A 26,542-nucleotide genomic window follows, 5' to 3' on the forward strand; every position below is an offset into this window, starting at 1 on the left:
CAACAATGATAACAAACTGCAGCCATATACAACAATACACGTGAATCTCCTAAACATAATATTGAGGGTAAGGAGCCAGATGCAAGAGTATGTGATGCTATTCATATAAAGCACAAAACCTGGAAAAAGTAATATTGCTGCTACATGTCAGGACTGTGGTGATCATTTTGGGTAGATAGGCAAGGAGGGGGAAGTGAGCAGGGCCTGGAATTCAGCTCCATATGGCTTCTGGTATGCTGGTAATGTTGTGTCTTGATCTGGGTCCTAATACACAGTGTTATCAGTTAGTGAAATTACTAAGTCGTAATATATACATAGCATGTGTGTGTTTGTGTGAATGTGTATGTGTGTGTATATATATATATATTTCTTATATGTATGTTTTATTCAATAAAAAACTTAAATGTTTGTACCAGACCTTAAGAACCTGTTATCTAATACAGGAGACAAGATTGATACAGCTAAAATTACTGGTGATCATATAAATTATAGTTACAGGATAGAATATAAATGCTCAAATGCAGCAGTGATTTTAATCAGGACTCTATCGTATGTACTAAGAGAAATCCAAATGAAACTTACCTAAAGCATATATTGAATAAATGTGGTCTCTCACATGAAAAGTTCAGGAGGTAAACAGAGCTTGAAACACAATTACATAAATAAATGTAATTAATGAAATAATAGATTAGATAGATAATAGATAGATAGATGATAGATAATTGGTAGAAAGATGATAGATAGATAGATAGATAGATAGATAGATAGATAGATAGATAGACAGACATTTTATGGCATTATCTTCCTATAAAGAGAGAAGTCCGTTTCCCACAGGTCAAGGTAGAAAAGCTGTCCTCCAGGCACCCATGATGTGCTTCAGCAACCTTGCCGACACCAGCCCTGCTGCCCGTGGGCTGGCCCCCTAGCCACCACTGCTCAGGGTTACACTTCCGCCACGCTGTGGCTGGCCATCCCCTTTCCTACCCATCCTGTAATTTCAGACTTGAGCTCCACCCCATTCGTGGAGCACAGTGAGCTCTTTGCAATGAATTCCCTTGTATTTTGACATAATCATGGTGAGGTTTTTTTCTCCCCAGTCCTTCCGTCCCAAAGAATAATGAGGCACATTATGATAGAAATTTTTAGCAGAGCACATGGGGCAGGAATGAGTGGGATCTGTCCCTGCTTGGGGAAGGGAGTTTCATTTAGTAGGTGGGTTACCCGGGGCAGCACCAGGTGCGGCAGCTACCCAGGTGCAGGGCCTGAGCCCTCTTCCCACCCTCCCCTGCAGCTCTGCTCTGGGGGAATTTTTTTTTTTTTTTTTTGATACAGAGTCTCCCTCTGTCACCCAGGCTGGAGTGCAGTGGCATTATTTCTGTCACTACAAGCTCCTTTTCCTGGGTTCACACCATTCTCCTACCTCAGCCTCCCAAGTAGCTGGGACTACAGGTGCCCACCACCACGCCCGGCTAATTTTTTACATTTTTAATAGAGACAGGGTTTCACCATGTTAGCCACGATGGTCTTGATCTCCTGACCTCGTCGTCTGCCCACCTTGGCCTCCCAAAGTATTAGGATTACAGGCATGAGTCACCGTGCCTGGCCTCTCCATTCTTACTATCTATCCAATCTTTCTCATGGGCTCCTGATAGACGTCCATTGGATAGACTCTGTGAATGGAGTCAACTCCTCCTTGGGTCCATGGTTCCCAGAGATTTTATACTCTCACAGTGGCCCGCACTTGGCCTTCAGCACTGATTAAAATTCATAGTATTTCTGCTCATTATGGTCACCCCGTCTCCTGCCTGCAGGTGAGAGGTAATGCAGTGTTCAAATCCTACCACTCCCCCAAGTGCTTGTCTTCCCGTTGATTTCAGGGTAATCATGTGCCTTGCAACTTCAGCTATTTGGTGCAGGAAAAGTTATGATTTTGAGGACGATGCAGCTTTCTCTTGCTGATAAGGCAAGAGTGACACTCATTAGAGCTTTCTACATTGTAGCAGAATCCAGAAATCATCCCTGAGATTCTGAAAGACACAGTATTAGGATGACCCTCTGGAGACTTACTCCAAGGTGGTCACTGCCCATAGCAGAAGTGGTCCAGGTTACAGAGGGAGTTTAGCAGTTGAAAGAGACAGCCTCAGGGAGGGGTCTAGGAGGCTAGTGTACATACTGAGGAAGGTGTTGCAGACCTGTGCAAGAGTCACTAAAGGCCATCCAACAGTGACAAGGGATCACCTCGGCACCTCTCTCTCTTCCCTGATCCAGGCAAATTCTCAGCCTGGGCCACTTCCATTTCCATAGGCAGCTCCAAATGGAGGATAGGGATGCTGCACTCTGGCAACCCAAATCCTATTGTTGGAAATTGTTGGGGGCCCAGAAATATGCAGCAGGTCCAGAGCTCCCCTGAGCACTGTCCATGGCCCAGCCCTTTGGACTCTGCTCGTCTCGAGGCCAGGCAATCCCTAGTAAAGCCAACTTCCTTCTCACATTGCCTCTTTTATCACTTTCCTGTCTCTGAGGAGGATGGATTAATCTTCAGTACAAGACACAAGCACTGATTTAGCTATGGAAATATCTTTTATTGCCAAAGCTGAGGTCACAAATAAAAAATTTGCTCCCTCATGAACTCTGCCCCCTGCCCCCTGCCCCCCACCACCAGGCAATTCCCCAGCCATGGTAAGATGCCTTCTGAACCTGCAAACCTTTTGCAAAAGACCCCAGTCTTTGCTCCTGCAGTCTCCCGAGGCTGAATGGACCTTCTATTCACAGCTCAATGTGCTCTGTCTGGGGTAGCTGCTCCATTGCCTTCTGAAAGAGGTTGGTCCAGAAAGCCACTTCCTTGTCCTTCAGCTTCTGGGCCTCCTGGGTGTTTGCACCAATCTGCAGGTACCCTTCCTCCTGGTTGTACTCTGGCCAGTGGGGCAGCCCTTCCCCATTGGGGTTTCTGCAAACAGAATCAGATAGAATTGCCCCAAAGCTGCTGTGTGTTCCCAACAATCTTCTGAGATGTGCGAGGATGCCCAAGTTATCTCTGTCAAGAGGCTTGTATATCTCCAGAGATGGGGAGCTCACTATCTCCAGGTGTGGCCTCTCCAATTTTAGAGTGTTCTCATTGTCAGAGTGCTATGGTCACAGGGTCAGGAGATTGATCACTAGAACCTTAGAAGCTGCCCCTTCCCAATAGGCATGCCCTGCCCCGACCCTCACCAACCCTGCTCCATCTTTGCCACCAGCCTCACCCATTGCGAGCAAAGTTGGCCCAGAATTTCATCACCATCTTGCTAAGTCTGATCTCCTCTTCTGAGGCACCCTCTGTGGGGAACAAGAAAAAAAGGCTTTGTGACTCAAACTGTGATCCACGGACCTGCAGCATCAACATCACATGTGAACCTGCTAGAAACATAGTCTTAGCGAATGCTCCACACCCACTGAGCTGAGGTCTGCAATTTTAGAAGAGCCTGGTGGATTTGTGTGTACTTTTCTATTGAGCACGGCTGACCTAGGGCTCAGCAGTAGGCATGCATCATTTTATGTGCTTGTCCTACCTCCCAGGGTTGCTCTCTCTTGGGTCTTTTCCCCCTCTCCTGCACACATCCACAATTCATATTCTGAAATATAACAGAGCTCAAGGCTCCTAAGGGTGCACAATGATGTTCAATCCTGTTATAGAGAATCAGGAAACTAAGACCAGGAGAGGAGAAACTTGCTGAAGCCCACCACACCAAGACTGGAACCCAGGTCTCTTAACTCCAAGCTCACGGACAGCAAGGAGACATTACCTTTTAAAAATGGGGCCCCAAAGACGGAGAAGATCTCGTCCCCGTGGTCTCCTATCACCGTCTTAGGTTTCATGTCTGATGAGAAGCTTGGACGATACTGAAACTCATACATGTAGGTGGGTGCTCCAGCATCTGAGAAGACAAGGATTCATGCACAGTTCATGTTACCAGACACACACCTGGATGCTACCAAGGTCTCCAGCTCCGTCGGAAACCTTGGGCTGTCAGCACAGTAGAGAAACAGAGTCATGGGAAAGCTCAGTGACGTGCTCTGGGCTGCATGGCTGGCTGAGGTAGAACCAGAATTTGAGCCAGATATTTGTTCAATGAACAAATGTTTAATGAACAAATGTGGAGACCCTGGGTCAATTCATTTAAAATAACTGCCGGTGCAGGGCCACTGGCTCAGCCTCATAAACCCCTTTGCCTGCTGGTGCATTCTCTCACAAGACAATCTCTCTACATCTGGTTACACTGGATGTACTTCATTGATAACAGACTCATACTCATTTACTTGGACATTTCCCAAGTGTTTCCAAGCATTTCAGTGTTTCTCTCACCCATCCTGAGAAGACTGAAGCAAATCCAAGTTGCTTGTCTGAATGTGAGGCTATTTAAATACAAACATATGCAGAGAAGGAGCAATCTGCCTCTTGTGTCTCAGGAATCTGCGGCGCTCACTGCTTTATATCTCACTGTCCCCATGTGTCTTGCTGCCTGCCTGGCCTGGGAGTGTTAGGGTGTTAAGGCATTAAAGTCCTGGCGGAGAAAAGAAGGGGTTGAGCAAGGGTGACCTTGCCTCTCCCCTGCCCTCTCTCCTTCTGCTCTGCCCTCCTATCCCAGCAACAAAGCTCTCCTGTCCCAGTCCCAAGAAGATGCCAGGTTCACAGGATTGGCTCACAGGAGCCACACATCGCTGCCCCTTCAGGGCTACCTCATGGGCCACCCGGCCCTGTGCCTCAGCACTTTGCATTTTCCACCTCTTACTTAATTTAAAAACCAGTTTGAAAATCCATTTTAAAAATCAGATTTAAAACTTCACTCGTAACTCTACCACAGAGAACACTTCTTTTTTTATTTTAGCATATCTCTTTTTTATGTATATAAACTTGGGATGATATTATACGTGTTATTTTGTAATATACTACCATCACAATTTTTTTGTAGAGACAGGATCTCAGTGTGTTGCCCAGGTTGATCTTGAAATCCTAGGCTCTCACAATCCTCCCACCTCAGCCTCCCAAAGTGCTGAGAGTGTAGGCATGAGCCACCACCTCCAGCCACCATTCCTTACATCCTTAAATATTCATCCACAAAAGGATTTAACAATGGGAGCTCACGCATCCCTAACCTCATGCCCCACCCGCACATGTCATTTCAATGTGAGAATGAAGAAGAATTTATTCACTAGTCTTCGTCAGCCTCCTTCACTGCACCCTCGGCTCAGCAGGAAGCGTGCTTGGGAAGATGCCATCCTCCTGTGGCTCTGTAATCCACCTGTTAAATGGCTGCTTCAAGGTCAAGCAAAACTTGCTAAAAGGAGGGTTTGACTTTGCCTCTGCCCCTCGAACATTTTCCAAAGGAATTCAGAGCCAACTATAGAGGAAAGAGCTTTTGTGAATGAGAGAACTCATTATAGGCAGCATGCTGCCCAAAACGTACTTTGTAAAACCTTTTTGGCTAAAGCCATTGCTATTCATACAATTCCTAGAGTCACAACACAAGTCTTGAGAGGAAAGTAGGGCACAGTTGTGCGCAGTGACAAATAGGCACAGTAAGAGAAGCAGTGACAATGAAAGACATGTCATGAAAGACATGCAAATGAAAACAGGGTGATGTGCCTCTTTTTGGTGGGGAAAATTGGCAGCATTAACTTTTAATCTTAGTATCCCAAATGAGAAAGGAAATTAAGAAATCCACATTCTTATGCACTGGAATGCAAATTTGCATTATTTGCCAAGAGTTCTAAAATATTTCTAAGGTCCATCCTAGTTATTCACTTCTAAAAATAATGCTAGGAAAATTATTAGACATGTGGTTGGAGATTTATAAACATCAGGCTGAGCTCAGTCTTACTGTAGCATCAGAATGTGAGCAGCCAGGCTAAACATCTAACAGGATAGGAATTTTTTTTTTTTTTTTTGAGACGGAGTCTCGCTGTGTTGCCCAGGCTGGAGTGCAGTGGCGCGATCTCGGCTCACTGCAAGCTCCGCCTCCCGGGTTCACGCCGTTCTCCTGCCTTAGCCTCCGAGTAGCTGGGACTACAGGCGCCCGCCACCTCGCCCGGCTAGTTTTTTGTATTTTTAGTAGAGACAGGGTTTCACCATGTTAGCCAGGATGGTCTTGATCTCCTGACCTCGTGATCCACCCACCTCGGCCTCCCAAAGTGCTGGGATTACAGGCTTGAGCCACCGCGCCCGGCCAGGATAGGAATATTAAAGGCTATTTAATACAGCCATTTCATGCAATAAAGAATGGTTTGATGAGTTTTTACCAACCTTCAGAAAATCCTCACAACATACTGTTCTATGAACAAAAGCAAAATAGAAAATTGATTTTTAAAGTATATAGGACATGAAAAATATTTAGAAGAAAGCACAAAAAAATGTATACCACTTGCCTCCAGGTGGGGGAATTAGGAGTGATATCTAGTTTCTTCATGGGTTTCCATATTTTTAAAACTTTCTGCATATTAACTTTATCACATTAACTTCATATTCAGAAGTGTTGTTTTTATCAAAAAGAGTGAGACATGGCAATAAGGGAAAGTTGATAAAATCTGTGTCTTCCTGGAAAAATAAAAACAAACCTGAACTCAAAGTCATGGGAAATCAGATGAAAAACAGAGGCCCAGTATTGCTCAAACCATCAGAAGATGGAGATGGGAACACTATATATAGATCAGACACAGAGCATGGGGCAAGGCCAAGTGAGAGTTACGAGCACATGCCCCTTCCTGTGCAAAGGAGTATTTGGGCACCTGCTAGATCAGCCTTAGTTACTTTTTATCATGCTTATGAAGTTCTGCATTTAAAAACCCTTCCAGCATGGTTAGAGAGAGGACATTTCCTGGCTTGCAGCCTAGGTAAATGAGAGCTGAAAGAAGAAGAAGAGTCCTGTGAGCCTCCTCTAGTTTGCACCCAGGAGAGGACACTCCTCTCTAGTGAGCCCATGCATCCCTAATCTCACGCCCCACCCACACAGCCTTGGGTCAGTGGTAGAAGGTCCTGCATAGACCCTGCCCTGGACCTGTGCTTGCCCGTTACTGCATGCACTGAGATGCACAAAAGGCAGCTGCACACATTGCCATTCTCCAGACCACCTCCCCTACACCCGCCCTGGCTCCTCCCTTTGGCCTTCTCGGTCCTGGACAATCCTCCAGATCCCATGCAGGGCTCCCACTTTTTATCCAGCTCCAATACTTAACAAACTTGTTTGCAGCAGGCTTGGACTTTAAATACCTTGCACGACTCATCTTTCAGTGTTTGTCCCACAGTAGCCCTGTGTCCCACAATAACTCCAGGCATGGAGCCCTTGCAGCAGATGCTGTCAGTATCTCACCGATATCCCCTCCTCCTAGTCATGCCAGCCTGACTTCCACCTCCAGCATCTGTAGCTCCAGGCCTGAGGCCTTTGTCTGGTTGCAAGAGACTACTCTGCCCTGGTGTGCAGCAGGTCAAAGTCACAGGGAATAAACAACTCCTTGCAAGAACCTTCAACCAATGACAAGTAGAAGCTGGGAGATAAATACCGTCTCCCTTGCCACTCAGATGGGATGCCGCTGAGCACTGTATTCTCCGTGTTTCCTTGAGTTTCCCAGCTCCAGTTGTCCACAGTGGATACTCCCTTGGCAATGCATCATGGATTGGATTCCATCTCTTTCCTCTCTCACTTCCCCACCTCCCTACTGCTGTTATCTGGGATCATCACCTTAAAAAACCACTTGCCTCTGGATTTTTTTTTTTTTCTAACAATCTGCTGCTGGCATAAACCAAAATAAGACAGGACATCACGCTATGCCATATGGAATCAGCCTTTGAAGCCTGACACTCAGCTGTTTCCAGGTCTGTCTATGCTGGGAGGTAGGTGGGTCACATACAGAAGCTGGTGGGGTCCAGGTCCCTCCCCTGTTCGACCTCTGGGACTCACCTCTGTGGTGCCGGGCCACAATCACAGACGGTACACAAAACATCACATCTGCTATCAAGTCCAGGAACAGGTCTTTCTTTTTGACAGGGTCGTCTGTTCCTCCTAAGTATTTCTCAGTGGCTTCTGGAATCAGTTCCTTAGCAATGTACTGAAATAGATCAATAAAGTGACCACAACCCCCTGGTGAGTGATGCACCATCTCCAGCCCACTGGGAAGGGCTGCCTCAGTGGTGAACCTTACCAGCTCTGTGCTACTTCCTGCTAAGGTGGAAAGTGAAGTGGGAAAGGTGGAAAGATGGGGGAAACCCTGAGGCCCAGTCTTCATTTTGCCATTTAATTGCTCTACGATTTGTGGCAAGTCATTGTCCCTCTCTGCGTCTCAGCCAATTCCCATGATTCTTAGACTCTTACAACAAGGGGATAGGACTTCCACAAGAGTGACATGGCTGTCTTCTGGTCCAGTTTCCCTTCGGAGAGTGGATAGCCCATCGACTGTTAAGAAAGAAAAGTTAAGCATTTATGAAACATTGGGAATTAATGAGAAGAAACAAACAAACTGACCAACTGACCAAACCAATGCAGACTGAAAGTCCTCTCATTTTGGGGGCTTTTAAGGATGTGGGTCTTTACTGAAATGGGCAAAATCAATTAATCAAATGGGCTTATGTCCAGAAACTCAAGCATTGCAAAGATTACAAAAAAAAAAAAAAAATTCGGAGAAGCTGTGGCAGTATTTTGCTGTGCATGTGTGTGTGTGTGTGTGTGTGTGTGTGTGTGGCTGGGATCCCTATAGTGGTCAGTGACATGGAGAGTCAAGGTTTCTGCCAGGCCAGTGTGGAATGGAGGACTCTGGAGAAGAGGATGTAGACCTCCCAAGTACTGCCACGTATCACATATGACAATGAAAGCCTTAGATCCTGCCTTCATGATTTTGGTCTTTGGTAGAACCTCTGAAATCCTTTTGAGGGGCAAACTGCACATCTCTACTCACATAACATTTCTTCCCAAACCTCTGAACTCAGAGACTCGACCAAACTCTAGCATCGCTTATAGCAGCTTAAAGGCTGTGTCCCTAGAATGACCCCAGTATCCTTAACATACCTGCCTGGGAAGGCTCAACCCTGCCAGGACAATTTACTCTGCTCCAACCGAGAAGCAGACAGACCCCTGAACCCAACTAGAGCAGTTACTTTAGAAAGCCTGCAATGATAAACCCTTTCTCTGTCCTTTGGGATATGAATCTACCACCCAACCCTGTTTCCTGGAGGACCTGAGAGCCTTCTCTTTGCAATGCAAACATTCAGGGAGCTCACTCCTGATCTTCCCAGTCCCTGTGGAAGGAGTAGAGCCTGACTTCAGTGGGTTCTTCCTGCAGTCTAACGCATGGCTTCCTTTCCTGAAGATAAGTTTGTTTCTGCCCCAGGTGAGCCAGGATGAAGACATCCAGGTGGCCTAGTCACACGGACCAAGCCCCTCCCCACAGACCACACTGTGTTTCCCTTGGCACACCTGGCCTATGAAATACTGTCAGGCTTCTGTTTTGGGGATGTGAGTCCAGTCCATACTGGACTGTTTTCCCTATTGCAATCATGTTACTGAATAAACCCGTCCTACAACTTTAACCAGGGTCAGCTTTGTTTATCTTCAACTGGAAGAAGAACCCATCTTTACTTTTAGAAGCCAATCACTTTTTCCATTTATTTTTTTCCATCTTTTATTTGAGGTTTGGGGGTACCTGTGCGGGTTTGATCATGAGTAATTTGAGTCTCTGGAGTTTGCTGCATAGATTATTTTATCACCAGGTATTTATCATGGCACCTGATTAGGTAGCTTTTCCATCCTCATCTTCCTCTGACCCTCCACTCTTAAGTAGACCTGATGTCTACCATTCCCTAGAAGTCAACAGTAACTCAAGAAGAAGCCACTTTCTTTGGATCTTTTCAATGAGGTGATGAAGACCACGAGTGATTTATGGGGGAACTATACATACCCAGCGCGAGGTGGGAAGCCAGAAAGCCCCCGACTGCCTCTCTGGACTCCTCAGCTCCTTCCCTGCCCTAGGCCCCCTCAGTTTTCCCATCTGCACAGTTATTTTCTCTACTGGCCCTCCCGTCACAGACCCTTCAGGATTCTTCAATAGAAAGACAATAAGAGAATCTAGGGAGAGGGAATCCCAGGGCCCTGAAACCCAGGTGGCCTCTGTGCCCTCCTGGAGAAGGTTTCCATGGAAATGGTAACACCTTCTGAAGGGGACAGCTGCCCGGGACTCAGAGTGGGGCTCAGAGAGGGAAGCACTCCTGGGATCAGAGACAGGAGGGCTGTTGGGGGTGGGTGAGCCCCTCCAAGAGGCCTGCGCCTTCTCACCGTTGGAAGATTCCAGCCAAACTCTTGCTTGTTAATTCCGACCATGTAGGGGACAGTGTGGAACTTTCTTTCAGCTTGAAGCTCTTCAGGTGTTTTCGGCAGCAGCACCCCATCAATCACGGTGGTAAACAAAGAGGGACTCTGGAGAGAGCAATGCAGTGCCTGTAATTCCCTCCCTGGTCACACCCATGTCCCCAACTCTGCCTGTCTGAGGGTGAGACAGGTACCGCAGACTGGCATGACTATGGGCCATGGCTGTACATGCTCAGGGTCCTAACTTAAGGGGGTAGATCTCTGTGACTCAGGGGTAGAACTTCAGGCAGAGACTGACACTGGTCAGGTGATGAGGAGAGGAAGAAATCTTCACTCAGATTGAAATATATGTATTATCTATATAAAATTACATGTCTATATATTTCCATTTGAAGTGCGTGCATTTCCCTCTCTCTGTCCACAGTTGATTTTAGGTAGTCCTGGCAGTTGCTTCCGATAAAGCTCCCATGAGTGCTGAATTAGAGAATACAGAGTCATCTCTCAAAGGGGAAATACTGGGTTAGGCTCTTGCAAACCTCTGGCCACAACATTTTCATCAACCTTCTTTTATGTGTGGGTTCCTGTTGAAAGACACTTCCACAGCTCCATCCCACACAAGAGACGTTACTTTAGCCCTTTCCACCACAGCCTCATGTATGAATCAGCCAATTTCCTTCTCCTTTTTCTGAACGTGCTATTTTGTGGATTTTTCAACACCAAATGCATGGCCAGCAGCACTGCAGCTCCTGCTTTACCCAAGCTTGTCTCACACAGGCACCTTCCCCGTAAGGCACAGCACAGCCTGCTTAGCTCAGGAATGCCAGACAGCCACGCTCCTCTTGGGGCCACTCTAAACAGTGACATCACCATAAAAAGCACAAAAATGCAGAACACATGGCATTAAATAGACCACGAAGAGGACGCTTGTTAGCACGAGAGATGAAACGAGAAGACAGGTGGCCTCGCCGGATCTCAGATGGAACGTGCCCATCATGCAAATCCAGCTTCCCCTGCTCTGTACCTGCCTGTGTGTGACCATGAAAGTGCCACCAGTATCGATTTTGGGGTTACAAGGACATTTTAGCAAGCAGGTGAATTTATAAATGCAGAATCCATGATTAATGAGGAGAGATGGTGCTATCTATCTGTATTTAAACAAGAGCTGTTACTGATCCATGGGTGGCTTTGAGGAGGTACTGAACAGTCATCACTCAAAGAGCCTAGACTAGGACTTGATTCCCTATTAGAGAGAAAAATCATGAAGAAAAGAATCAGTGATGAACTCACAGTATATTGATCCATGTCTTAATTTTAGGTTTTACCTTTGATGAATAATTTTTATATTGTCACAGATTAGAGAGAGCCTGACTCACGTGTTGCCATCAGGGCAGCTGGTTCTGGGTACAGTTATATTTTTATAATTCATATTTAGTCACAATGGTGTAGTTGCTAAGATAGAGCATGGACATTGAAAGCAGATTAACTGGATCTGAAGCCTGGCTCTGCTACTTACTGGCTGGGAGTTTCACCTGTATGGGCCTCAGTTTTCTCATCTAAGAGGTGAGTTATTATGAGGATTAAATGACTGAACACATGTGAAATACTTAGCACAGCACCTGGTGTCTGGAAGGGCTGAACGAATGTTAGGTATTACTTGTTAGCAGGGTTGCTGCGGGTCCCTCTCAGAGACATCAGTCCTCTGTGCCATCTTCCCAGTTCCACGCCCCATGGGCTGTATTTCCCTCCTGGATATCAGATGGAACTGGACAATTCCTAGTCTTTGAGACCCTATGGCTTCAGGGACCTTTGATCTGCTCCACAAAAGCCAAGCTAGTTGATAAGCTAGTTTTGGCTGCCTGGGGGAGATGTTCTGTGATGGGGACCAGACCCAGGTGGACAAGGTACAGATCCTAATCCAATATGGCTGAGAATACAGAACAGGATTGGGGTGCAAGTCTGGCCTCCTTGAGAGGCTGTCCAGTTTAGGTAGGCCTGCCCTGGGAGGGCAGCAAGAGGAGCAGCCCCTCTGGAAGGAAGGTGCAGGGCAGGCTACATGGAGGAGGCGCCACCCGCCTGCGGTGGGCTCTGGGCAGTGAATGGTATTGACAGGTGAGGAAAGGAGGGAGAATTTCTAAACAGTGGGAATCGCATGAGCAAAAGGACACAGGTGTCTCTGTGCAGGGTCAATTCCAGAAACACCCAAGAGTTCTGGGCTTGGAGAAATGCCATGGGGCAGGGTCTAGAGGGAGGGACAGGTGCAGAGCCTACCTTCTGCACAGTCTGGCACACAGTGCGCATGCAGGTGTGTTTTGAAGGACTAACTCCATGGAGGGAAGGGGATTTGTCTCATAAGGAAAGTCAGGCTTTTAAGAAGTGGGGGTGACATGCTCTAACTCTGTTAAGGAAGGCGAGTCTGGCTGCACCAAGAGACATGGAAATGGGGAGGGGATGTGAAGTACAAGAGGATAAAAGTTGAGGAGAGAGACAGGAGCACCCCAGTTGGATGGCAGCCATGCGGAAGACTGCCATTAGCAACTATGACAAGTGATTGCCGCTGTCCACTCTGAGTTTTCAAGTGGCTGCCCTGTGTGGGCATGACCTTGCTTGTGTCAGAAAACTCAGGGCATCCTCCACTCCTCTCTCTTTCTCACCCGCTGCATCCTGTCCATCAGCAAATCCTCTCAGCTATTCCCTCAAAGATATCCAGACTCCAACCACTCCTGTCATCCCCACGGCCACAGCCCTGTCTAAGCAGCCAGGAGCCCTGGCCTGGATTATGGCAATACAGTGGCCACCCAGTTGGTCAAATGCATCCACTCTCCCCCTTTCCTGCAGTCTACCTGAACACCAGAGGCAGAGACCTTTGTGAGATCTAAGATCATGTGACTCCTCTGTTCAAATCCTCCAAAGGCTTCCCATCTTGCTCTGAATCCAAATCCAAGTAATTTGGATTCAGTACGGGAGAGTACAGTCAGTCCTCTCCAGCCAGACTGGCCACTTCCATCAGGGTCTCTGCAGTGGCTTTTCCCTCTGCCCGGAATAGGCTTCTCCGGTTTCCTGACAGCTGACTTCCCGCCTTCTCCAGAGCTTGGCTCAAATGCCATCTTCTCACTGGGCCATTCCCTGATCCTGCTACTTCAATTGAAATCACCTGCAAACTCTATCCCCTAATGCTACACACCATCAAACAGAATACACACTTGATTTGATTTTCGATTGCACTCTCCCTGCACTGTAATGGAGGGTCCCAAGAGGGCAGGGAATCTTTCTTGTTTCACTGCTATATCCCCAGCTTCTAAACAAGTCCTAGCACATATGAAGTGTTTATTAAGTCTTTGCTGAATGAATCTCATGCACTCCACCCAAGACCATTTAAGGAGAGTGCTGAGACCTCCAGGGAGGCAGCATAGAGGACAGGATTGTAAGATGCTGCAGACGTGATGTCATCAGAAACAGTCAACCCACTGGGAGGTAGGGGTGGGGGTGAGGAGTTCGGGAGGATATGTTGGAATTTCCTGTGTGCTGCGAGGAGGCGAGTGTCCTTGGACTGAGATTCAGGCTTCCCCTCTCCATGCCTAATCATCCCTGCTATCTCTGCCTCCTGATAGTGGAAGGTTCTGGTTCAGCCTCCTCCCATAGTGCCATTTTGAGGAGCAGACAATGCAAAATAGAACGGGAGTGGGCAGAGCCCAGTGCACGCAGAGGTGATGCCTGGGAGCACTGGACTGGGAGTCAAGAAAATGGGTTCCAGGCCTGCCGCTAGTCCTCCTGGCTGTGTTACCCAGGTGAGTCACTGCCCCTCTCTGGGCCTCAGCAACAAACACACAGGAGTTACTATAATTACCCGAGAGAGGATTCTTTCACTCACAGTTAATTGGAGCTTAAAGGTGCTAAGACTCAAAACCTGTAATCAAGAAACAAAAGGTCCTTACCTCTCTGGGGTCTCCATGTAAATCCAGGGAGAAGGATATCTGTGAAGACAAAGGCAGACAAAGTGGGTTAGAGGCTTCCCAGGAGAACACTGACCTGGGTGACTGGGACAACAGAGGTTTCACGTTCTCCTTCCTGGTGCCATGCTGGCTGGGCTGAAAGGAAGTGGGCAGGACTCTGGCTCTGCTGGGCCTGAGCACAGGGTGAAGGCATAGCAGGGAGGGGTGGGCTCCAGCATGGGAAAGATGGGCCGGGGACTCTGAGCCAGAGTCGATGGAGCTCTGGAGAGGAAGCCCGCTCGTTGAGGCTGCCCAGCCCCCAATCTCTCTCCCTTTCCTCTTCCCCTGGGAAGAACATGCAATTCTCCTTCGGAGACCTCCTTCTTCCCCCATCACTCCATGAATTCATACATCTATATGCCACCTGGTGTGCTCCATCTCTCTGAACATGAGTTTTAGCTCAGGAATGGGCATACACCCATGTCAATCCAATAGAGTTTACCCCAAAACTGTTGCAGGAATTGTTTAGAAAGAGGGTTTTTATAAATTACCTTGGGCAGTATGGCCATTTTCACAATATTGATTCTTCCTATTGATTCTTCCTATCCATGAGCATTGTATGTTCTTCCATTTGTTTGTGTCCTCTTTTATTATAGATTCAATGCCATCCCCATTAAGCTACTAATGACTTTTGCCACGGAATTGGAGAAAACTGCTTTGAAGTTCATATGGAACCAAAAACGACCCTGCATTGCCAAGACAATCCTAAGCCAAAAGAACAAAGCTGGAGGCATCACGCTACCTGACTTCAAACTATACTACAAGGCTACAGTAGCCAAAACAGCATGGTACTGGTACCAAAACAGAGATATAGACCAATGGAACAGAACAGAGCCCTCAGAAATAATACCACACATCTACAGCCATCTGATCTTTGACAAACCTGACAAAAACAAGAAATGGGGAAAGGATTCCCTATTTAATAAATGGTGCTGGGAAAATTGGCTAGCCATAAGTAGAAAGCTGAAACTGGATCCTTTCCTTACTCCTTATACGAAAATTAATTCAAGATGGATTAGAGACTTAAATGTTAGACCTAAAGCCATAAAAACCCTAGAAGAAAACCTAGGTAATACCATTCAGGACATTGGCATGGGCAAGGACTTCATGTCTAAAACACCAAAAGCAATGGCAACAAAAACCAAAATTGACAAATGGGATCTAATTAAACTAAAGAGCTTCTGCACAGCAAAAGAAACTACCATCAGAGTGAACAGGCAACCTATAGAATGGGAGAAAATTTTTGCAATCTACTCATCTGACAAAGGGCTAATATCCAGAACCTACAAAGAACTCAATCAAATTTACAAGAAAAAAACAAACAACCCCATCAAAAAGTGGGCAAAGGATATGAACAGACACTTCTCAAAAGAAGACATTCATACAGCCAACAGACACATGAAAAAATGCTCATCATCACTCGCCATCAGAGAAATGCAAATCAAAACCACAATGAGATACCATCTCACACCAGTTAGAATGGCAATCATTAAAAAATCAGGAAACAACAGGTACTGGAGAGGATGTGGAGAAATAGGAACACTTTTACACTGTTGGTGGGACTGTAAACTAGTTCAACCATTGTGGAAAACAGTGTGGTGATTCCTCAAGGATCTAGAACTAGAAATACCATTTGACCCAGCCATCCCATTACTGGGTATATACCCAAAGTATTATAAGTCATGCTGCTATGAAGACACATGCACACGTATGTTTATTGTGGCACTATTCACAATAGCAAAGACTTGGAATCAACCCATCCATGACAGACTGGATTAAGAAAATGTGGCACATATACACCATGGAATACTATGCAGCCATAAAAAAGGATGAGTTGGTGTTCTTTGTAGGGACATGGAAGCAGCTGGAAACCATCATTCTCAGCAAACAATCACAAGAACAGAAAACCAAATACTGCATGTTCTCACTCATAGGTGGGAATTGAACAATGAGATCACTTCGACACAGGAAGGGGAACATCACACACTGGGTCCTATTGTGAGGAGGGGGGAGAGGGGAGGGATAGCATTAGGAGATATACCTAATGTAAATGACGAGTTAATGGGTGCAGCACACCATCATGGCACATGTATACATATGTAACAAGCCTGCACATTGTGTACATGTACCCTAGAACTTAAAGTATAATAATAAATAAATAAATAAATAAATAAAGGAAGGAAGGAAGGAAGTAGTAACTTTTACCAGAGTAGGAATGGATGATGGACTAACATTAAAAAATAAACATATATCATACAACTATAAAAAAATAAAATAAATGAATAAAAAATAAAAATAAATAAAAAAAGAAAGGGTTTTTAAGCAGACAGGATGCTGTCTTTAACCTTTCCAGGAGACATATCTGCCTAAGAGTGAAGCCAACACAGATGTGCAAAGCTAAAAGATAGAGAATGGCAGATTCGCAGTAATATCCTGTGATCATCTGGATCCAGCCATGCCTGAAGCCATCAACTCCTGAGATTTCCAGTTTACAAGAGGATGCTATTGCAACACATTTCTTTTTCTGTTCAAGGCACTTGGGAGAGTCTCCTCATCTCCCATTAGAAAGCCCTGACTCATACAAGCTCACTGAGTCTCATCCTACCCCACGCTTCTCTTTGGTGTGTGTTCACCAACATTGCAGTGACTGTAATGTTGCACTGTAGTTCACAGGTCTGACCTCTGCTCAGGACATAACCAGTGCAGCTCCCTCCATTAAGGATTATAGTCCTACTAGTCAGGAGTGTGTGTGTATGTGTGTGTGTGTGTGTCTGTGTGTGTCTCTGTGTGTGTGTGTGTCTGTGTGTGTCTCTGTGTGTGTGTGTGTGTGCATGTGCGTGTACAGGAGGCAGTGGGTAATCATGGAGGCACTTCCACAAGATCTCAGAAAATCTCAGAAGGATGTCCCAGGATCTTAGGGATGGGTTTTCCCAAAGACTCAACTCTTCCCTTTTAAGCTGGGCCCTCTGATGCCACATGCAGAATTGCTGGAATATTTGCCTCCTTCCAGGCATTAGAAAACAGGTGTGCTTTAATTCCTTGGACACTTTGATCATTTAGAGCCTGAACCAAGACTTAAGCTCCAAGGCCACATTGGACTCAACCTATGGAAACACAAGCAGAGTCCAGTGGTAGAGACTGGCCCTGAGACCCAGGAGTAGCCTCAGGTCCAAGGAGAGAGACCAGGGATCAGGCTACTCCTGGGCTTGGAATTCACACCCTTCCCCTCAAAGGGAATAGTTCCTAATGGCCCTGGGTGCTGTGTCATCTGGGTGTTTGTCCTGCTGGGCTTCCCTGTGATGAGAGACTGCCATGGCCATCTATCAATCCTAAAGGTCCACAAGTCCTAATATGTGAGGACAGCAGGGGCAGCAGAAGATACTCTAGACCTGCAGGTGTGGGTTGTAGATCCCACAGTGTTGCTTCTGTGACTAATTTGAACTGTAACATGGGCCAATTACAAAATTCATATGTTTTTGTTACCTCTATTAAAATGGGCACAACGATCTCAAAGCTGAATTTCTCAAGAAAGATAGGGTGGAGTCAGGGTTAAGGGCACGAACTCCCGAATTCCACTGTCTGGTCTCAAACCTGGCTCCTCCACCTTCCCTGTGAAGCATCCCTGAGGACTATAATGAATGCTTCCCCTCTGTGCTGCCACCATACTCAACCTGTGAAGTATATGAATGTGTTTCTCTTTGGATACATCCTTGTGAGCAGGGACTATGTCCACTTCATGTCTGTTTCACTACCACTAACACCCACCCCTACATACTGAGCATGGATGGATGGATGGATCAATGGGGGGATGGATGGAGTTGGTCAATACATGAGGTACAGTTGAATTGGATGGATACATAAATAGATGGGTGAAAACTAGCAGATAGGTGATAACTGGATTGTTGGTTTTGGAGGAATGGGTGATGGAGTGAAGATGTAAGGTGACTGGATGATCCATGAATGGTGGATGGATTGAAAATAGACAAATACAAAGTTATGAATAGGTGGACATTAGATCGATAAAAAGATATGAGTTAATTGGATGGATTAGTGAACAGATAGATGGATAAGAAGATCATAGTAGATGGATTAATAAATGGGTGGACGGATGACTATCCTACGAGGAAAACTGAGTCAGAGTCTCAGAAAATCTAGAAAACTGGACCACCACCAGGTCTAATAAAGACAGTTTCTAAGTCAACCAAGATAAATTGTGACATCTTTCTGAAAATCTTTGAGCTTAATATCTCCATCCCCCAAATTTAGAATGATGGTGTCCCCTGGGAATATATGACATTTAATTCCTTAACGATATGTGTGAAAACAAGAATGGCAAAATAATAAATTTTGGTCAGGATTGAGGATTGTTACACAATTTTTTATCATGTTGTTTTTGGACTTTTTTTACATTTGTGGCATTTTACACTAAAAAAGGACAAATCAGATTCCCCATTCAGATACTGAGGTTCATGAAAGGTGAGACACTGTCCCAGGTAACTGACCCAGGGCAAGAGTACGGCTGAAATGAAGAAGTCTGGGACCAAGTTTACAGAGTTTGGGCTACGGGAACAGGCACACCTACTGTTTTCAATGTCGTCTCCAAGAGCTCCTCTTCTGTCTTCTGTCGCAGGCAGTGAACCATGACAGCTGAGGTGACGGTTTGACACCCAGCAGCGATAGCAAATTTCTGCAAAGATCACAGGCAGTGGTAGAGTTCAAGACCGATGTCCCTTCCCTCCATCAACGTGGAAAGTGGCATTCTACCCCAAGCCCACTTGTACAAGTGGCAGGGGGCAGCAGAAGATACTGTAGACCCGCGGGTGTGGGTTCCAGATCCCACAGAGCATTGCCTCTGTTACTTATCTCAATTGTACCATAGGTCAATTATGTAATCTCTCATCTCTGCTACCTTATCTCCATTGCAATGGACATAATGATCTCAAGCTGAATGTGTCAAGAAAGGTGAGGTGGAGCTGGGGTAGAGAGCATGGAATCCTGAACTTCCTTGTCTGCTTTCAAATCCTGGCTGCTCCACTTACCAGCCATTAGGCCACAGGCAGTCCAGCTGATTTCTTTGGGCCTTGGTTTCTCCACCCATGGATAGGAATAAAGACTGCACCTACCTCATGAGTTAATACATGTGGGAGAGTGCCATGTCTCCCACACAATAAACACGTGCAGCGTTGCAGGAGGCCTAGGTAAGACGATTCACACAGAGGCACTTCAGAAGGTAGCGAATGTGCTTTAAAGGTGAGTTCTAAAGAAAAACAGGATGTCTTCCCTTGTAAGACATAGACGGGGTTTCTCAGCTGAGTGAGGCGTCTGTGGCACAGCCAGGAGTTTCCAGCTGCACATTTGGGTACTAGAGTCGCAAGCAGTAATCAAGCACGACTCTTTAGGGCACAGGTCGGCAATGTGCCCATCAAGGCCAAATAGTAAATATTTGAGGCTTTGTGGGCCACATGGTCTGTGCTGCAACTTTAGCACTGCTGTTGACGTGAAACACAGCCATAGACATGAGGTAAATGAACGGGTGTCACTGTGTTCAAAGAAAACTTCCTTTATGGACACTGAAACTTGAATTTCATATAATTTTATGGTTCATGAAATATTATTCTTCTTTTGATTCCTTTCAATCATCAAAAAATTTTTAGAAACCAATCTTAATTCAAGGGCCATGCAGGCATAGATCCAGATTTGACCATGAGCGATGGTCTGTTCACCTTTGTCCTAAGTCAAGCCACAGAGCAACACCAATTAGTGCACCAAGAACTCTTTCAATCTTTAAAAATACGTAAAAAATGTAAAAATTTAAAAAGCCCTCCTGAGGGAGAGGCTCCCTCATGCCTGTCCTGGGGATTGGGGTCAGTCTGCCCAGCACACTCTGGTTTCCCTCTTTTCTAAGAGTCCAGGGACATCTAAGCAAAGACAGGACAGTGAGCCTCTCTCCTAAGTGACCTGGAATTGGGGCGGAGAGTTGCTAACGTAAAAACGCTCGTTTTTCACAACAGAAAAGACAGCCTGACTACTCTCTGGAACCAAAGGAGAGTCCTTAAGCTTAGGGGCAGATAAGGTGCTCATGCACACTGGAAGCAAAGTGCAGCCAGAAAGAAGGGCACAGAGGGAGAGCAGGCAGGCTCCATGGTGGGGAGCCAGGGTGAGTGTACATGCTGGAGAGCCATGGTGCAAACACAGCTCACTGCAGCCTAGACCTCCTGGGCTCGGCTGATCCTCCCTCTTCAGCCTCCCGTGTAGATGGGCCCAGAGGCTTGCACCACCATGCCCAGCTCAATATTTTGATATTTTGTAGAGACAGGGTCTCACTTTGTTGCCCTGGCTGGTCTCGAACTCCTGGGCTCAAGCAATCCTTCTGCCTTGGCCTCCCAAATTGCAGGGATGACAGGCATGAGCCACCACACCAGGATAATGCTCCTTCTTGACTTAAGTTGGATCAATGGGCGACTGTTGCTTATAACCAGTGAATTCTAAAAAAATTCTCAAAAATTCTAAAAATTCTTGACATCCCCATTTTCTCTCCTATGTACCAGCCCTTTAAATTTTGACGCTATCCTCAAACAAGCTTTCAAATCTACTGAAATCCTCCATGCCACTGGCTCCAGTGGGCGCTCCTTAGCCTAGGTCTGGATTCCTATTTGTCACCTCTTCCTTTGGCTTCCAACCATTCTCCAGACAATGACAAAATCCTTGCCAGGGTCCTGTGCAGTGTGATCCCTGCCAACATCCCAGCTCTCAGTACTCGCCACGCTCCCCCTGCTCTCCCTGCTCTGACCCCGTCGGCCCTGTCTCTGTCTCTCCCTCACGATTGAGATGTGGCCTCCTGCCACAAGACACGCACATGTGCTGCTCCCACTCCCTGGACATTCTTTGCTCCTGACTCACTGGTCACTTTTCCAGCAAGCCTTCTCTGGTAACCTCTTCCTGCCCCAGGACTCAAAGCTCTCTTTAGATTCTGCTGTGGCAGCAAGTGCCTCACCTTTACTGCTCTTGTCTTAGGTGACACTTTGTAATTGTGTGATTCTGTAACGACTCATCTATTCCCTACATTATAGCAGAAGCTTGGGGAGGTGTTAGGTGTTTGGCTAGAATGCAGAGCCACATACGGCCATATAGTGTCTACATTTCCTCCACATGGACATCTGACTTTGAGCCAAACAGTGACCTCTGCCCACTTCTTGTTCTTGCCTTCATTTATTCACCTAGTTTTGTGGTGTGAACAAATGAACAATGAGTGAATTCTCCAAGAACCAATCCTGGTTATCAGGCGCTCAGTGTGGAACCGCTCCAGGCCGACAGCCCACAAGTGGGTCCACAGAACTCAGACCCTGAGAGATATAAGACATCATCTCAGCCCACTGCCCCCTGCCTACTGCCCAACATGGCACCAGGCCCTGGCACATAGGAGCAGTGTGGTCACAGATAGGGCACTGTACTGGCTGCTAGGGCCAGGAGCTGGAGTCCCAGCTCTGCTTTGATCACCTGCTGCCCTTGGCAAACCCCTTCCAAGCCCTGTGTCGGTTTCCCCGGTTGTGAAACTGGGACGTTGATCAAGGTGTCTCCTCGCCCTTTCTGCTCAGCCATTGATGCCTCAGTGATTCTAGGAGAACATTAGCTAGAGCCCACCACAAGAGAGACCCCTGAGGATTCAGGAGCACAGAGCCAAGGGGGTGGGAGTATCCAGCGGGAGACCTACCTCAGCCAAGGGCTTGACATCGTCTTTCTTCACCAGAACAGCAGTGAGGGCCACGCCACTCTCAGAAATGGCCCGTGGAAGAGGTTCTTTGCCAATGGAGACAAAACCTGAGAGCAGAGTGGAGGGGAGGAGAGTTCATGCTCAGGAGTGGGGTCAGTGACTCGCTCGCTCTTCCAAGCTACATCTATCCCACCTCTGCCCTGACCCATTCCCCTGAGACCCTGGGGCTCAGTGGACACAATGGCTCCTCACCTGGCCCTGCCTGCTTGCCAGGCTCTCCGCCCACCTGGCCACCCAAGGGAACCTCAGCGGGATTGGGATAGAGCACAGGGCAGGGACATAATGGGAGGTGTGTGACAGCCGAGCCTAACCAACAAATTTATTGGAAAGGCAACTTAGCATCTCCTAGCCACAACTTCCGAATCCACATCTCCATTACTCAGAGTTTATCCTAAAAAGTGATCCTGGCGGCAAACGAAGATTTCTAAGAATGCCTCTGCTGTTTATAATGATACACACTGGAAATAACTCACAGTTCCAATATTATACAATTGGGCTAATAAATGGTTTTTCATTTTTATCATGGAATACGGTGCAACTGTAAAAGATACTATTAAGGGACAGCACTTAATATTTAGTAAAATCGTTGCATTGTATTATAATATTCAGGAAAGTACTTTTGTAAATAAAAAAGACAAAGAGAGATAATAGATGATAGGTAGGTTCATTGATAGGTAGATGGACGGATAGATGAATAGACAGATAAATAAAAAGTCAAGGAAGCAAGACTAGAAAAATCCACGTCAAACAGAGCACAGTGACTATCCCTGGGTTATGGGATTGTAGATAGTTTTTTGCCTTTCTTGGGCTTATCTGTATTTTTCCTTTTTCTTTACTTTAAAAAGTATAAAAATTTTTCCTCTGTGTATTCAAGTACAAAGCCAACACAGCATTGAAGACTCCAGCAGTGGGCTGACCCTCTGCCCACATCGAGGCAGGCGGAAGGCTTCCTACGGCTCCCGGTACTTCTCATCTGGTTTTTCACCCCAGCTCCCCCAGTTTCTCCTGCACCCAATCCCCCACACCAGCAGGACCCCTCACACCCCCAGGTTGCGTCTATGACCCACAACCCCTGCCCCATCCCTCCCTATCCCCGGCTCCATCCCGCCTTCCTCTGTCCGCCCCCCAGCCCACCGGCCCCACAGTCGCAGAGACTGTTGCCTACTTCTTGGGCATGGACCAGCCATCAGACCACCCCAGAGGAATCCCCAGCCTGCTCAGTGTCCATGTCCCCTCCATACCTAGTTCTGTATTAACTAAACAATGACCTCTGTCCACCTCTTGTCTTTGCCTGCCCTCACTCATAATTTAAGCCTATCCCTATCACCCAAGAGAAGGGATGTGAGTCCTTATGTGAAAATGAGTGGAAAGGAGAGACAGAAAGAGAGAAAGAGCTCAACCAAGCTAGAAGAGGAGAATGCCACCATTGTAGGCCACAACTAGAGATTCATATGGCCCCGGGACACTAAGCTGAGATCTGAGCTTCCTGGGGGCCAAGGAGAGCTTGGTCTTTAGCTTTCCACCCCCTGATGCTAGGCAGTGAGTAACGTCAGTCCTGAAACTAGGTATCAGGGTAATCAGAGGTGTGCATAGCTGGATTGACAGGTGTCCAAAAGGTCTCATCAGCATCACATCCAGTGTGGGGTTGGGCCTGGTGCCAGGAGCACTCACAAGAACAGAGACACTTTCTCCTCCCGCTGACTCTCCAAAGATGGTCACAGAGCCTGGGTTCCCTCCAAAGCTGGCAATGTTGTCCTGGACCCAGCGCAGGGCAGCCAGCTGGTCCAGGTGACCCCAGTTCCCTCGGCTGTGTTCATCCCCTGTGCTGTGAGGAAGAGAACAGGTTGAGGGTGGGGAGCAGAGATGTCATGGCAGGACCTTCAGGACTAGAGATGGGGCCAGGGGCACTCAGGGAGCCTTTAAGAATAAGACTGGGCTTCAGCATCTCTGAGACCCTGCCTTTATTCCTACATCATTGTGGTGATGTATGGTTCTACATTCACTCAACTGGCAACTATTTGCTGAGCATCTACTGTATGCCTGACACTATCCTATGAGCTAGAGCACATCTGAGAGCAAAACAGGCAAAACCTGTGACGACACATAGCTCCCACCACAGATCACAAGCAGATAAATAGATATATAGAGAGGATATAACGATGTCAGGTAATCAAAGCGCATTGAGGTAAACACAATGGAATAAGGAAAAAAACAGGGGTGGGACAGGGGATGCCATTTCAGATTGCAATCAGGGAAGGCTTTTTGGAGGCAGTGGCATTTGAGGTTTTGGAGACAAAGACCTTCATAAAACAAGCACAACAAGTACATGAGCCTTGCAAATATTCAAAGAAAGAAATTTCAGACAGAAGAAAAAGTAAGTGCAAAGGCCCTGGGGCCCAGTGAAGGACAGTGTGAGTCAGGAGATGCAGCTAGAGAGGGCCCTGGGGCCCTGATAAGAACTTCGGCTATTGGCTATTATCGTAAGGAACATGGGAAGCCCCTGCAGTGTTTTGTGCAGAGGCATTGCATGATTCAACACACATGCTAAGTGATCACTCTTGGTACTGTGCGACTCAGCCTCAGGGTAAAAGTGGCAGGTATTTGAAAGTAAGTGTTAGGATCATAATCAAGGTGAGAGACAGAAAGCTTTGGCTGGGGTAGGAGCCAGGGAGAAGGTGCGAAGTAGTGGATTCTGAAGGTGGAGCCAAAAGAGTTATGAGAAAATACAGAGTCCAGGCTGCCCACAGGGCCTTCTCCTGAGCCCCTGGGAGGATGGGACAGCAGCAGCTGAGTGGAGGCGCGGTGGGAGGAGCAGTGGGAGTCAAGGATTCAGCTTGTTCCTCCTTCCGGCACCTTTAGACAGCCAGGGGTGGGGAGAAGGCAGTGAGTGATGCCTGCGGGATTCAAAGGTGAAGTGGGCTGGAAACAGGGGCTCTGGGCTGCTCCCTGGGATCACTGGGAATTAGTAGGGAGGGAGAGGGAGACAAGAGAGGCCTGTGGACAGGGAGGAGGAGGGACCAGGAAAGGGACTGGGAAGGAAGCATGTCGCACAGGCTGAGCAGCCATTGGCTGCTGCTGTGAAGTTGGGTGGAGAGTAGGGGGAGGTCATCGGTGACCGCGAGGAGACCAGCTGAGTGGCGTATCCAGGAAGAAACCTGACTGGCATGGGTAGAGGAGATACGCAGAAAAGAGGAAGTGGAGACAGATCATGAAGCAGCTTTATTATAATGGGGAGCAGAGACACAGCCTGTGGCTGAAAGGGATGAAGGTGATACAGCCAAGACTGACCTGGGATGCCTAGCTGACAGTAGACCAGAACCCATCCTCCATCTCCCTAGGCCTCTTCATCAGTGAGGAGAATCCCTCCCACAGCCCTTCCAGCACTCACTCGAGATTGGGGTGCTGGGATGGTAACACTTAGAAAAGGTTCATAGTAGTTGCACCTTGAAGGAGACCTGACTCCTGTCCCCATGGAGACCTGATGGGGAAGACTCAATCCTTGCTTCCCGCACTTGCCAGATTTCAAGCGGAGCATGGGGTGAGAGGACGCCAACGCTCCTCCAGGAAGGGGTCAGATGCTCCCACACCCCACCATCTGCAGCCCTCATTTCTTCACCCACAACATGCCCTGAACTCCCTCTGTGACTCTGCCCCTTCCCTCCTTTCCATGAGAAGTCAGATGTGTCAACCTTCAAGAGCTGGGCTGCCTCCTAAGTGTCATGACAGAGAAATTCAATGTGCTGGAGAAACATAGGTGAAGAAGAGATGAGTCTTTCAGTGGAGGTAACTGGGGGCTGGGTCTTGCAGGATGATGAGCAGTTCCTCAAGTACTTAGCATTCCAGGCAGAGGAGTAGCACATGCAAAACCTCAGAGGCAAGTGGATGAGTGTGGCTGGGGAGTGAGAGGGTAGGTAGTGTCCAATTATGATGAGGTTTGTATGCTACAATGAGGAATCTAGCTAAGGTCTCCTGAGGGTTGACATGACCAGAGTTGGGTCCTAGCAGCCTTATGTTGGGGGTCAAAGTGCAGTGAGGAGAGTCTAATTTCTTACCTGAAGAATCCCCAGATGCCCAGGCGGTATTGAATGGTCACCACCACCACGTTTTCATGGGCAGCAAGGGCCAGCCCATCATAGGTTGATGCCGCACCCACCATCAGCCCCCCTCCGTAGATCCACACCATCACCTGGGCAGGGAGGAAGCAACATACCAGTTACAAGACACAGAGCCAGAGAGCACTCAGAGGGTGTTTTGTTTGGTGACCTACCTGTTGGTCACAACTAAAGGAGGATGTTACCCAAAGTTCACCAGTGCCCAGCAAGGTTGCAAAAGCCAGTCTCTCTCCTCCAAAATTCTCCCAACCCGGGCCCGAGCCACCACCCCACTGCACATACCCTGGCTGCCCCTTTCTTTCTACCCAGCCTCCAATGCCTCCTCCTCCCAAGGCTCTTCAT

At 47.3% G+C, this 26,542-nt stretch overlaps 1 pseudogene across 1 annotated transcript in view; it reads right to left on the reverse strand.

Moving 5' to 3' along the window:
- Positions 1–2,561: 2,561 nt before the first annotated feature.
- The window catches only part of LOC117087733, a 32,836-nt pseudogene continuing 8,855 nt past the window's right edge, over positions 2,562–26,542 (reverse strand). The window contains exons 4-14 of the transcript XR_004438896.1: positions 26,141–26,274; positions 23,760–23,913; positions 22,029–22,135; positions 18,900–19,004; positions 14,261–14,299; positions 10,296–10,436; positions 8,343–8,423; positions 7,932–8,079; positions 3,783–3,914; positions 3,243–3,315; positions 2,562–2,947 (exon numbers count right to left, since the gene is read on the reverse strand). The product of XR_004438896.1 is annotated as a liver carboxylesterase 1-like (transcript). The remainder of the gene's footprint in view (positions 2,948–3,242; positions 3,316–3,782; positions 3,915–7,931; positions 8,080–8,342; positions 8,424–10,295; positions 10,437–14,260; positions 14,300–18,899; positions 19,005–22,028; positions 22,136–23,759; positions 23,914–26,140; positions 26,275–26,542) is intronic.

The sequence above is a fragment of the Trachypithecus francoisi genome, unplaced genomic scaffold (assembly GCF_009764315.1).
Source record: "Trachypithecus francoisi isolate TF-2019V2 unplaced genomic scaffold, Tfra_2.0 Contig00685, whole genome shotgun sequence".
In the NCBI taxonomy this organism is placed as follows: domain Eukaryota; kingdom Metazoa; phylum Chordata; class Mammalia; order Primates; family Cercopithecidae; genus Trachypithecus; species Trachypithecus francoisi.